This window comes from Pseudopipra pipra, chromosome 1, assembly GCF_036250125.1.
Source record: "Pseudopipra pipra isolate bDixPip1 chromosome 1, bDixPip1.hap1, whole genome shotgun sequence".
Lineage (NCBI taxonomy): Eukaryota > Metazoa > Chordata > Aves > Passeriformes > Pipridae > Pseudopipra > Pseudopipra pipra.
In genome coordinates, this window is record NC_087549.1 from 123,684,064 (window position 1) to 123,696,575 (window position 12,512).

At 38.2% G+C, this 12,512-nt stretch overlaps 1 protein-coding gene across 1 annotated transcript in view; it reads right to left on the reverse strand.

Moving 5' to 3' along the window:
- DNAH11 (dynein axonemal heavy chain 11) overlaps positions 1–12,512 on the reverse strand; it is a 102,773-nt gene that overhangs the window by 9,810 nt on the left and 80,451 nt on the right. Inside the window, exons 12-17 of the mRNA XM_064675385.1 lie at positions 11,561–11,765; positions 10,103–10,262; positions 8,547–8,714; positions 6,358–6,509; positions 5,147–5,281; positions 2,377–2,497 (exon numbers count right to left, since the gene is read on the reverse strand). The gene's annotated coding sequence lies outside the window, so the exon portion shown is untranslated. The remainder of the gene's footprint in view (positions 1–2,376; positions 2,498–5,146; positions 5,282–6,357; positions 6,510–8,546; positions 8,715–10,102; positions 10,263–11,560; positions 11,766–12,512) is intronic.

A 12,512-nucleotide genomic window follows, 5' to 3' on the forward strand; every position in this document is an offset into this window, starting at 1 on the left:
TTGTCTCCCAACAGTTCAAGTAAAAACTTAATTATGGGCTTAACATATTGCATGATGTAACAGAACAGAACAAGTAAAATAGCTGCAGCTATTCCAGCCTGCTTACTACATAAACTTGTATGTAGCAGTTTGATTATGTGAAACTCTAACCCATTTTTATTTTAAACTGGTTTAAAGAGAATGGAAAAAAAAATTTTTAAAAAAAGCCACTGGAATATAACATGTAACGCTGCATGCTTGTGATGAGAAGACTGATCAGAGAATCCCTGTGAAAAATGTGAACAACTTGGATTTAGAACAAAGCATTCTTGGAGTTAGAACCTACTCTTCTCTTTGTTGGCAACAAAACTTCATTTAATGTTTTTCTAATTTCATATATATTTATCTCAAGAAATTGCTCCTCCCTTTGTCTTTTACAAGAGTATATCAATATTCTAACTCAGTATGAGCTTATTCAGCTGCACATTTCTGGGGCATTGATTATACTGGGGTAATCAAAGCTGCTGATACAAAAGGGGAATTTTTGGTAGTGTAAGAAAACTGAAAAGCTTGAATTAGAAATATTTTGGGCTGTCAGATTCACATAATTGCCATTGTACTATATAGAAAACTAGTCTGTTGTACCCCAAAAAGCACAGAGCCATTGCTCAGTGGATGCATAACGGTGAAGACAGAATCCACATCCCCCTTACAACATTGAATGACAACTCCACAAACACATGTGTAGGAATCAGAAGGTGGAGGGCAAGAGTGGGACAATGAGGCAGGATCAAGCATCCTGTACTTCACATAAGGAGGCCTTAACTATCAGAGTTAGCATGTTGGAGTTTGTCTTAGCAGCAGGAAAATGGATTAAGTCAAACTGAGATGCGAGATTGGATATTCACAGGAAAACACTATAAAACTGGTACAAGTGATGATCAAGTTATGGCAATCTCCACTAGCTGATGGGCTAGCTCAAGTTGCCCAGCTTATGCTTTCTGTTTTCTGGTCAATCCATAGTTGTCTTAAGAACGTTTTCCCCAAAAGATAATAAATTGGGAGGTTTATATAGATATATACACATATATATACATGTATACAAAGTTACATTTAAAAAAACCTATTATCTTATTTCTCTCTCCAATATCTATGTAAAAAAATCCTTATAAAGCCACAGGGTAATGAAACACTAACCAATACAATGAGAAGGGCCAATAAGCAATATTACCAAGAGAAGAAATAACTCTTGACCTTACAGATCTTTCTAGTGCTCTCTGAGAACAGAATCCTCCCTCTCATTAATTAGCAAAATTAATTATCCAGCTTATGAATTGTGGTTTGAAAAGAACAGAGTTTAAAGCAGCAAGACTTATTAGCAAAGAAAACGGTTGGAATAAGCTGATTTTATAGACTTGTTTTCTAAATGGGAAACATTATTAAATCATCACTATAAAATTAACCAATTATTTCACTATTATGACACCAAGTACTACAAAAAGGAAAACCACTTTGATGTCCTATTAGCTAAATAAAGGTCAGTAGGGGTATGAAGAGAAAAAGAAAATCAATTTGTAAGAGCAAATACAAGTTGGAAGATAAGGAGAAAACCATATAATCAAGGGGTTACACTTATCTTTTTTTCTTTATGATTATCTCTGAAATTTCTTTAAGTTATTAAAATTGGAGGATCTATTTAGTAATATACTATAACATTCAGTAATAAATAATTGCTGCTTTTATTTAGGCATTTCACATTTTCGCATACAGAATTTAGACAAGTGACCTCAACTCGGTATTTAAACTATACAAATCCGAAATATGCTGTAGCTCAGAAATAAAATCACTCATCTACCCTTAACTTTGACTCAAGGGGAACATTACTGAAAAAGTCACAACAAGGTGGCATCCTTAATACATAATAATGACACATTCAGGAAATGCACCATTATTTATATATGTGACGTGCTGTAAATTGCTTCCATCATCAAAACTAATTGTAGTGATTATTAATGCAGTGTTATGAACTGTCAGAATTGCTGTTTGTAATTACATTTGTGCAAATGCTTCATTACCTGCCTAATGAATTTGGCATATATGCACATGTAAACCCCTGTTTTTGTTAACATAATGAAGGGCATTTTTTTCCCCTTTAGCTACTGATGTGGAACTGGTTTGACCTATATTACAAAGTTCAAGCATTCACTGCCAGAAAAAATCCCACAGCCCCCCACCCCCTTTGATCTGGTTTATTTTCATACTCAACAAGAGCATCATATAATGCCAGCTACTTAAATAACAGTTCCAGAGAAAGGATTGTGTCCCCCTTATTCAGTATAAACAGCTGATTGAGTTGAAATGACCTTGGCGTGTGGTTACCTGACCACTACTTCTTACCTTCACATGGGCCTCCAAATAGTTGCAGAGGACAGTGACACAGACGCAGAGATCTCTGGTGCTGAACCGCTGCCTTCCGTTCCAGCCCTGAGGGCCAAACTTCAGTCTCCCAACAACGCAACTGTGAAAATTGCACAGAAGATAAAGGATGCTTTTAAATTTCCGTTCTCTGGTACACAGCTCAAGGGTATCCTGTCAAATAAAAAGGAATAACATGCAGTAACAACTGGCAGTGTTATCGACAGTTGTGCCTGCCTCAGCAGCTGAAAGGGAGCACTCACAAGCCTGGGGTTGGAAGGAGAGTAAGAAACAGGTTTCTTAATGATCAGTATATGCCACAGATTGGGCAGTATTTTTTGCAGTAATTTCCAGATGCACAAGTGTTGATAGTGACATTTTTATTTCCAAATATCCCCTAGGAAAGAACTGTTGTGCTACTGAAACCAACAAAAATAGAGTCTTTAACTAGAAGTCTATAAATAATACTCAGACAACCATTACAGTTTCTTAGCATAAATCATCCATAGACTTTATCCCAAGCAGAAGATGTACCAGTTTAACACTTACTAAAAAAGCCTTCAAAGTCCTTCAAATTTTAGTTTCCCAAAAATCATGTTTGAAATTGAGTATATTTTTTTTGCCTCCATTGCTTGTAGTGTTAGTAGAGAATTTTGGCAAGATAAGATTCAGCACAGGGCTTCAGCTGGTTTTTAAAATATTTGGCATTGCCTATAAAAACTGCAGAAAATAATCCTTAATTCTCTGACATATATTCTGTCTTTTACTTTAAGAAGTAATGGACATAAAATTACTTTTGATACCCGTGAAACACAGATGTGTGGAAGAAACTTCAGAAGGATAAACTCTTGGCTTTCAAAAGGAAATAAACAACTGAACTAAACAACAGGTAGCAGACTCTGGGGAAAGGTGAAGGATTTTATGTCTGACAAAAAAACCTTCTTAAGTCAGAATGTTGAGTTTAACCATGAAAAATGCAACACAAGTTTCTACCCTGAATAAAACCAGGAGCCTTGATATAACAACAAAATAAACATTCAATATATCAGGTGTCTGAATTTGAGAAATTAAGACTGATAGAAGAGTTAAATCCGATACCAAAAAAATTTAAGTCAGTCTCTATTCTGCTAGTTTACCAACCACTGTGCCAACTGCTTTTGCAAGACCTGAAGCCAAAGTAATTTTTAAAGTATTTCCCAGATCAGTCAGAATAGCAGATTGGTTTGGGTTTTTTTTTTGGTTTAGGTTTTGTTATTGTTGTTGGGTTTTGTGGGGTTTTTTTTTGTTTTTTTTGTGGTTTTTTTTTTTTTTTTTTTTTAATATCTAATTATACACTCCCTAGTCTACAATAAAATCCATAGTAAAATATGTCATCTTTTGGTCCAGGATTTTTTTTGAAACATAAACTTACAGGGTTTCTGGGCTAAACCCCAGAAGACTAAAGATTGAGAAGCACTGAGTACATCCAAATCTCACTAGCTCTAGCTAGATTAGCACCATTTGAGATTTGGTCCAACATCTTTATGGAATGTCCTTTCAGACTTTCCCCAATCCTTCACTATCAAAAATCTTCACAGCAAAATCCTTTCCCCTCTCCTCCCTCAGAAGCCAGGAATAATGGGCTGAAAAATGGAGCAGGTCTGTAACATCAGAAGCTTCTCAGATGTTCCCCATTAATTCCTGTGGCTTCAGACACACAACACTGCTTCTACCATTCTCCTATTTTCTCATCCTGTCCCCAGAGTGGTTGAGAACTCTGAAACTCCCCTGAAAACCAACTTGGCTGTTCTCTTCACAACAACTTTTCTATGCTCACTAGCAGTAAAATAGGGTTATTTTTAGACTAGCATGATTAGCTTACTCATGTGAAATCTGGTTAAAGAGTTCTGGTTTCACTGATGCTAAAGGGGGCAGTTTGTGCGTGCTCCCACAGTGCCTAGCACATCAGGGCCCCTCACTAATCCCATGGAGATTTCATCTAGCAGACAACACTGAGTCTAGTTCATCTCTTCATTTGTTGCAGGCAACTTGGTTGACAGACAAACCAGGATGCTGAGGTTAAAACCAGAAGAGGAGGGAATCAGTCCATTATCATGACCACTTTAATATCAAGGCCTGGAACATGCATTTCTTGTTTGGCTTGAGGGCAGAGGGGTTGTCACACATACACATTGGCTGTTTGGCACAAAACGTTTGAAGGCAGCATCTTTTTTTCAGTAGCATTTACAGCTGCAGTGCTCCTGTTCGCTCTTTTACTGTGTTGGGAAACCATTGCTCACCAAGGGATTGCACGGATCTCTTTGTCCGCTGCAGAGTGGGTTCTTGGTCCATACAAGGCTGGCCAAAGCCAGGGCTGCTATCTCTGAAAAGCAGCACTCCAGGGCTAATTATACAGCTTCCCCAGGGGCAGTTAGACCCATTTCATTAAATTCTCCATTATGGCCCACTGAATGGAACAGGAGCTCTTAATTAGGCGGGGAAGTGTGTGCCTGAGGGCAATTCTAGCTACCCACCAGGGGCCTTCTGCTTTATCTCTGCCATTCCTCCCAGGATGGTGATGCTGTTCAGCAAAACATGACACACACCCTATTAATATGATGTTTATCCTCTTACAACCAAAAGCAAAAGCAAATGGAACAAGATTATTAGCTGTTTAAAACTTTTGCTGTAATCCATTGCATATTTTGTGTTCTGGAAATATCCCTCCAGCCGAGGAGGCATTCCCTTGTCAGAGGGACTGTTTGACACTCACTTGGGAAAGAACCCCATGGCCATGGCAGGCAGCCTTCTTGAGTGCCTCATTTGCAACCATCTCCTGCCTTTGTCCAAAAGAGATGTTATAAAATCTTCTAGAGTCTACAGTCTATAATGAACCCAAGCTTTTTGCCTGCAATAGAAATAATTGGGGAAGGGTGAGTGACAGAGGGGGAGGAGATAGGAAAATTAGCAGAGCAGAAAGGAAAAAGAATGATAATGCCCCCATTAATTTCACTATCACTTGTGCAATGCATATTACTTCCTCTGAAGCACTTCACTAAACCCTTACAATTTCAACAAGCAAAATTGCGAGCTCTCAACAGTGGCCTTATTGCTGGTATTAGAAAAAGCCTGCAGAAATCTGTTCCCTTGGTTTTAAGATAATGAACCTTTTGACATTTTGATAGATGCTCGGCATTGTTACTGAGCTTTAGAAACTCTTACAGGGGGTACAGAGCAATTCCCTTATGAAAAAAGGAGCAACATGTGGTAGATATCACATCAGTTTTTTAACTGATTGGTTCAGTGGGTAAATGCACAAGCCTCTCACCTTGTGAGGCCTGAGCTTAAATTGAGCACAGTGAGGTCACAGATGTATTAACCTGGTATTCTCACTATTGTCTGTGGGGAATAGTAATCCTAAGTATAGAGCCACAGAGCCCTATACAATTGAATATAGTTTGTATAATGACCATTATTTAGTCACAGGGGGCACAAGATTACATGAGCATGGAGAAAATTGCCCTCTGGCCCTCATCTAGTCAAAAGGTAGAAAACAGTACAAAGGAAACCTGCATTATGCCAAGCAGAGGAATGCTCAATCTAGAAATTTCTTCATACTGTAGTGGTTATGGCCTTACACTTTTCATCCACCCCATTGCCATGCATCTGGTGGGGGTGGAAGAAACTTTAGAACTTGAATCTGCTGCCAAAAATAAACTGCGCTCAACTTTCCCATAGTAGTGCATACTCCATTGTAGCGACAGATGACTCCAGAAGGCTTTCTTCTGTTTAGTAGAAAAAAAAATACACCCCTACATGCTTGTGTGTATGAGAACATACACACAAGCATATAACCATATATAGATTTTTCTTCATTTCTAGCCCTGCATGCTCCATTTCACTTTTGAGCTCAATTTTCCTTTCTTTGATGGGAGGACAGTTGCAAGTTGCTTCTGTTGCGAGTGAAGCAAGTAAGAGGCTTACCTAATGTCTCAGTATCTTCAAGTGGGTCTACTCTGGAAGCCAGAATGGAAAACACAGGACTGGTTGAGCTGGACTGCTCACTTAGCATTTTGCTAAATCCATCCTTGCGCTTTCCATGTACCTTCAGCCAAAGCTTTTCTTCCACAAAGTTCCTATGCATATGACAAAACATCCACTAAACATGTTCCTTGATGTTCCTTGATAAAAAATGTTCCTTGATAAATGCTTCAAGTCTGCACCATTGCAGACTTGAGCATCTGACAGTGATGGTCATTTCATCAGAGAAATCATGAGAAGGCAGGAAGGGAAGCAGGCGATGAAGCAAGAGGAAAGACAATCATTCCCATTTCCCTGTGGGATAGGGACCACATGACAGAAAACAGCAACTTCTGAATGCAAAAGGCCTCTTCAATAACTGAATTGATGAAGTCATTATATGCAGGCAATACTGGCACATGAAGCCAGGGCAGCTGGGCAAAATAAGCACCCAGGACAAAAATTGCATTCTCAGAAGTCATATAAAAAGGGACAAAAACTGTGATGGTGTGATGTGGAGGAATAGGTTTGTAAGACCATCACTTGGGATCAAAAATTAAAACAGTACAACTGAAAGACAACTGGGAGGAGATTGGTCAGTATCCACAGCTGAATCTTTCTTTGTATCACAGAATTTTCAAAAGGGAGAGCTGAAAAATCATCATCCTGCAGGGTTACCCACCTAATACAGCCCTAATACCATAATGAAAACTAACACCAAGAAATACACTTCTAGATATTAACAGGATAGCTTACTGCATGTCTATTTATGAGTAAGTACTCTCCCCTGGTACCTCTATGCAAACTAAAAGAAATCACAAATCTCCAAATATGCTGTGACTCATGTATCAACACACTACCTCTTCACAAACTCTGCACCAGCAGACCAGGATAGGAAGGACCACAGTCATCGATCTCAAATTCTGTTTGACCACCCAGTTTTCTTTCCTCTTAAGATCTGAGTTTTGTCAGACAAGCCACCACCCTTACACACACTTACCCTGAAAGATGTACCCTCAGATTTCATACCTCAGAGTGTATGTCATTCTGTCCTAATGGACAGCATTATTTGTTTCTCAAAAGAGGTTTGTTTTTTTTGTCTATTCCCGGGGGAACTTTTCCTTTTCTGGACATTCTGAGTCCACCCACTTCTTCCATTTCTTGGTGGATCTTTCAATATCTTTATCTACCCCACTGAACACATCCATCACTGCCATAGCCTGGAAGTATGCCAAAGACATAAATACAGATGATGTACTTTCTGCATGATGACTGAAAAAGGATGGCACTGATACTTTTTGAGGTATGTAAAAACCCGAGTTTAACCAATTATAAGGGACTCAGGACTTGCCTTAAACTACTAAATTACATACCTATACCCATAAGCACAGATACATAAAAATAATATTATTTATAAAAGTTTACTGTGGTTGGTATTGCCATACTGTCTGCTTACTGTTAAACATCAAGATACAATAAACTGGAAACCCTGTATGGGACATTTACTACAGTAAGGAGTGGTATGAAATAAAATTGTATTTTTAGGGGCTGGAAAATTATGGCAAAATAGAATTTCCTCACAAAGTACAGTATGAGATGTCTAAGGAAAAATGCACCCAAATAGCAAAGAAAACTCCTTTTTGAAAGCATCACTAGTTTTACTAAAAAAACCCCAGTAGAATGTATGACTTTATTTGAAATTGTCTAGTTGAGGCATGTGTCCAGAAATAACACCAAAAAGAACTGAAAAGCAATTTTCCCAAACTACTCTAATGACACTCCATCACTGAGTACTTAGGAAGTCAACAGGACTCGCATGTGTTCAATTCTGAATCGAAGAAGGAAATCCAATTCAACAAATTCTATCTCTTTACTTCTTAGAAGAATCTTGACAGCACACAAAATTTAAAAAAGTCGTCCTACTTGCTTCAGAGCCTTCCAGTACAACTGAACCTGATTTTTCCCAGGGCATACAGATACTAAAATTAAAAGGAAAAATAACAGCCTGAATGTGATATGGATATGTATTATTTACTTCTTACTTTACTTACCAGATCAACCCTAATTATCCAAACATAAGCAGCTAAGTCATGGTATTTATCCTCAAAATAGCTTCATGAAATCATTGCAGCATTTTAAATGAAAAGAATTACATGAAAGCATCTTTGGAATTTCTGCAATTATTGATACTGAAGCAGCAGTCACCTTGTGCCAGAAACTGCACAGCCACAGGGTTTGAGCACAGAGGCATCACTTTATAGTGAAGAAACTGCAAACCAATGTCAGCACCATCAATCAGAGATTTTTCCTCATCTGAAAAGCTGTTTGGGCCAGAAAAATGAGGTTATCTTTTTCAAAAAGTCTTGGCTTGTGAAAAGAAAGGTTGAATATGTGACAACTTTTCTCAGGTTAGAGATACAACATTGAATATCCCCTGATATTTCAGCCTATTTAATTGCTTTGTGGAAAACACATTGAAGGCCTGAAAGTTAATACAATTATTTTTATTTATTTGAATTTTGCTTTTTTGCTTTTCTACTCATAAGATAATTGGTTTCTTACAGTAGACTTCTAAGAAGAGGTGACCTGAGAAGCCTAAAATGAAAGGCATTTCTGCCAAGAGGCTTTTGAGGAAACTTTCAGCAAACCAGGGGTGAAGGTTGCAAACAGCAATACTCTTCTGCTTCCTTATTTAACTCAGCAAACAAAATCTCTCACTTAAGCAAGCTGGTAATTTTGTAGTGGGTGATCTCCCTTATTCACAGCATTAGATCATTTGGTAGATTTACTGCACTGATTTGTTTATACAGAATTTCTCCAAACTCTTCGTTCCTGACTCTGTGGGATGGCTTAACACAAGGGAAGGTGAACCTTGCAAGCCCAATCAGAAAACACTGTCAGAATGGGAACAGCCAACAAAGAGACCTGTGGGAATGTACCGTGTTATGGACCAGCTGGAGACCACATTGTGGTCTTTCCTCAAACACACAGCCCTGAAAATGTAAACATCTGGTACAAGTAGTAACTTGTCTGCTGGACACAGAATTTTGTTCCTTGCATGAAATAAATTTGAAACCAATTATGCAAAACTGGTAGATGGGGTTGATGCTGCCCGGGCTGATATGGACAGAGTAAGGAATGGATGCTCTTACGGCTATTGGTCTGTAGTGCTCCCTTGTCATGTTAATCTGAGCTTCATTTTCTTTGGCTTCAGCTATTTATAGGATGACTGTTGTCTCATTTATTTTTTAGTGTGCCATAATTATCCCACACAATTACCATAACATTCCTATCCATACAGGAAAGAGTATGGATATACTCTAGAAAACTGACTTTATTTCAGACAGCAGTAAATACTTCAAGTAACCAAGCTTCTTATCTTAGACAAATATTAGGGAATGACTATTCTCTGCAATATGCCTGTTTACCTCTGAAAACATGGCAATCATATATTAATACATTTGTTCAAATTTCATGCTATTTATTAATTTTATGATTACTAATTCAAGCACCTAAAAACCTCAAATATGAGACAACTACATACAATACATATGAAACCATGAGTATGTGGGAGGACAGTCCTTTCTGGATAAACAGGAATTTGACTATTCCTTATTCTAGCTCATAAAAATGTTACACCAAAAATGATTAATAATACACATTTTACAGTGACCTTAAGCTGTTAAAAAAATAGTTCAGTTGTTATTACCTTGTGTTGTATTTCTGCTGAAGTTGACTTTGTTGATTTGATTTTCTTTACAGTGCACTGTCATCTAAGAGATTGCCTCAGGCAGCTGACAGCCTGAGCAGCATGTCATCCTCCAGCTGCTGGAGCTCATTCGTGAAACCATTCTGCTGCTTGGCCAGGACTCTGATTAGCAGAGGGAATGAAAACACTGTATTTGAACAACCACAGCAAGAAATACTGTTTCATAGCATTTGTGAGCTATATTTTCACTTTAATTTCATCAGTTGATTTAATTTAATTTTTGAAAGAGACAGTTTATCTTCTGTCCCAGTATACTAGATCTAAGGCTCTGGACACCTATAGAGAGAAGGACGAGGTTGTCATGGACCAGAACTTTATCTCTCTGCTAGGGTCCTTCCTCCTGAGACTGCACAAAAGGACTGAGATCTTGCCCAGAGATGGCAAGTGGTAATCTATGTGGCAGCTGAGGAAACCATAGAATAGCACAAGGCTGGAGAACCTCGCTTTGGCAGCAAACATAGTGGGAAAACTTTTCTGCTGGATTGACCTTCTGACAGTGAAAGAGCTTGACTAGTCTTATGGGGAGCTCTCAATCAGACTCTGACCCTCACACCAAAAACCTAAGGTGATACAGGTGTTGTAAGCATACAGTCCCAGGTAGAACAACGTGCAGATGCAGAGGAAAATGGACAGCTGTTTTCAGATTGTGTTCCCAAGTACATGGCTTTCATTCTTCCAGAGGTAATCGCCCTTGCATGAAGCAACAGTACCTCAAACAGGTGCAACAAATCTTTGCAGATGAAGTTAGTAAATTACCTGAGATAACTGGAAAGACACAGTAGAGAAATAGGAAGTATTCTTGTTATCAATTTCACAGCCCTAAGTATTTTTTATTTCTTTTTTTATCTCATAGATGACAATCTGCCCAAAGTCCTTTCTATAACCACCTATAAAAGCATTTCTCCTCATAGGTTACTATACATTGGTACGACTGCAGCAGCCACAGAACTGCATTCTTGCAGGGATAAATTGTGATCTATTAACCAAATATCCCAGCTCCTAACAGTGCCATCATATCCTCTTATGGACTGGCATGAAATTTTATTTACATTTATTGGCTTAAGATCACTGAAGCAGAAAGCACTGCAGAGGGCTTTAATCCTGCATTGTAAATTAAATGCAACGTACAGAGCAAACCAAGCAGTAGAGAGAAGTGTGGGAATAATATCACAATAAATTTTAATTTCTAGGAGAGCTTTAGGTCAAGATGAGCCCTCTGGGACCATAGATTTGAGCAAATCAGTAGAAGTACTTTCTACACTTTGCAGAATCTGACCCTTAAATTTTTCTGATATATGGGCTACTAACAATTACTGTACAGCCAATTCAAACAGGCATATTAATTCTAGCCTTAAAATCTTGGAACAGGTAACAGACAAATCAAAAGATAGCCTTTACCTTATGTTTTTCTAAGTCTTGCCTTTCAGGACTAACAACCTCAGCCAACAGCTGGTCTTCCAGCCTGTCCTCAGTGACAGAGAAATTAATGAGGGTGGCCTGAGCCTGCAGTTCTTGCTTGTAGTGAGTGTTAGCCAGCTTAGTGTGAAGGATGAGATGGAAATTCTTGTTGAATTCACATTTTTTCTCTTCAATCTTGATATATCTGGGAAGGAATAAAATGCACGAGAATGAGCATCTCACTGAATTAAAACCCTGTAAGTATCTCAGATTGAAAAAGATGGGTACTGCATGATCTTGGCAGCATAGAAAATGGATACAAACCAAACTTTATGTGCCTGCAACTTAAGAAACAAAATGAAGATGATTGAACACACCAAAATTCTATGAAGAATACACAGAGTATTTCTTAACTGGCATAGTTTAGTTTGCATATACAGCAGACACAGGGAGATTATTCACTGCTGTCCTGAAGAGCCCATGGCTTAGGGATGTCTAACGTCATTACTTACCACAAACTTAGCTAAGTTTTCAAACAAACCCTAATGAGATAGTTGTTAGTTTTTACTACAATTTCCTTAAATATAGCTCACTTCTCCATGTTCTGAAATAGCTCAGCAGTAAATCCTAAGGAACTAAGCAGATACATATTTATAGCAAACTGATAGTGACCAGAGGAGAAAGAATGGCTGGTGGTTGAAACAACAAAAATAATTTTTTTAAGGTAGTCTACTAAATGTTTTGTTCCAAACCAATTATTTGCTGGGTGAAAGAATGAGTTATACTAAACTCATTTTTTACTCACTGAATAAAATCCCTTACCCAAGAGATGTCATTTCCTGATTCCTCGTCTTGAATGAAAGGTGCCAGCCTGTCCTATACAGCAACGCTGCTACTGCTGAAATACCATTTGGAGCCCAGCAGTCAGTCAACATAAAGTTCACCTTCCTAA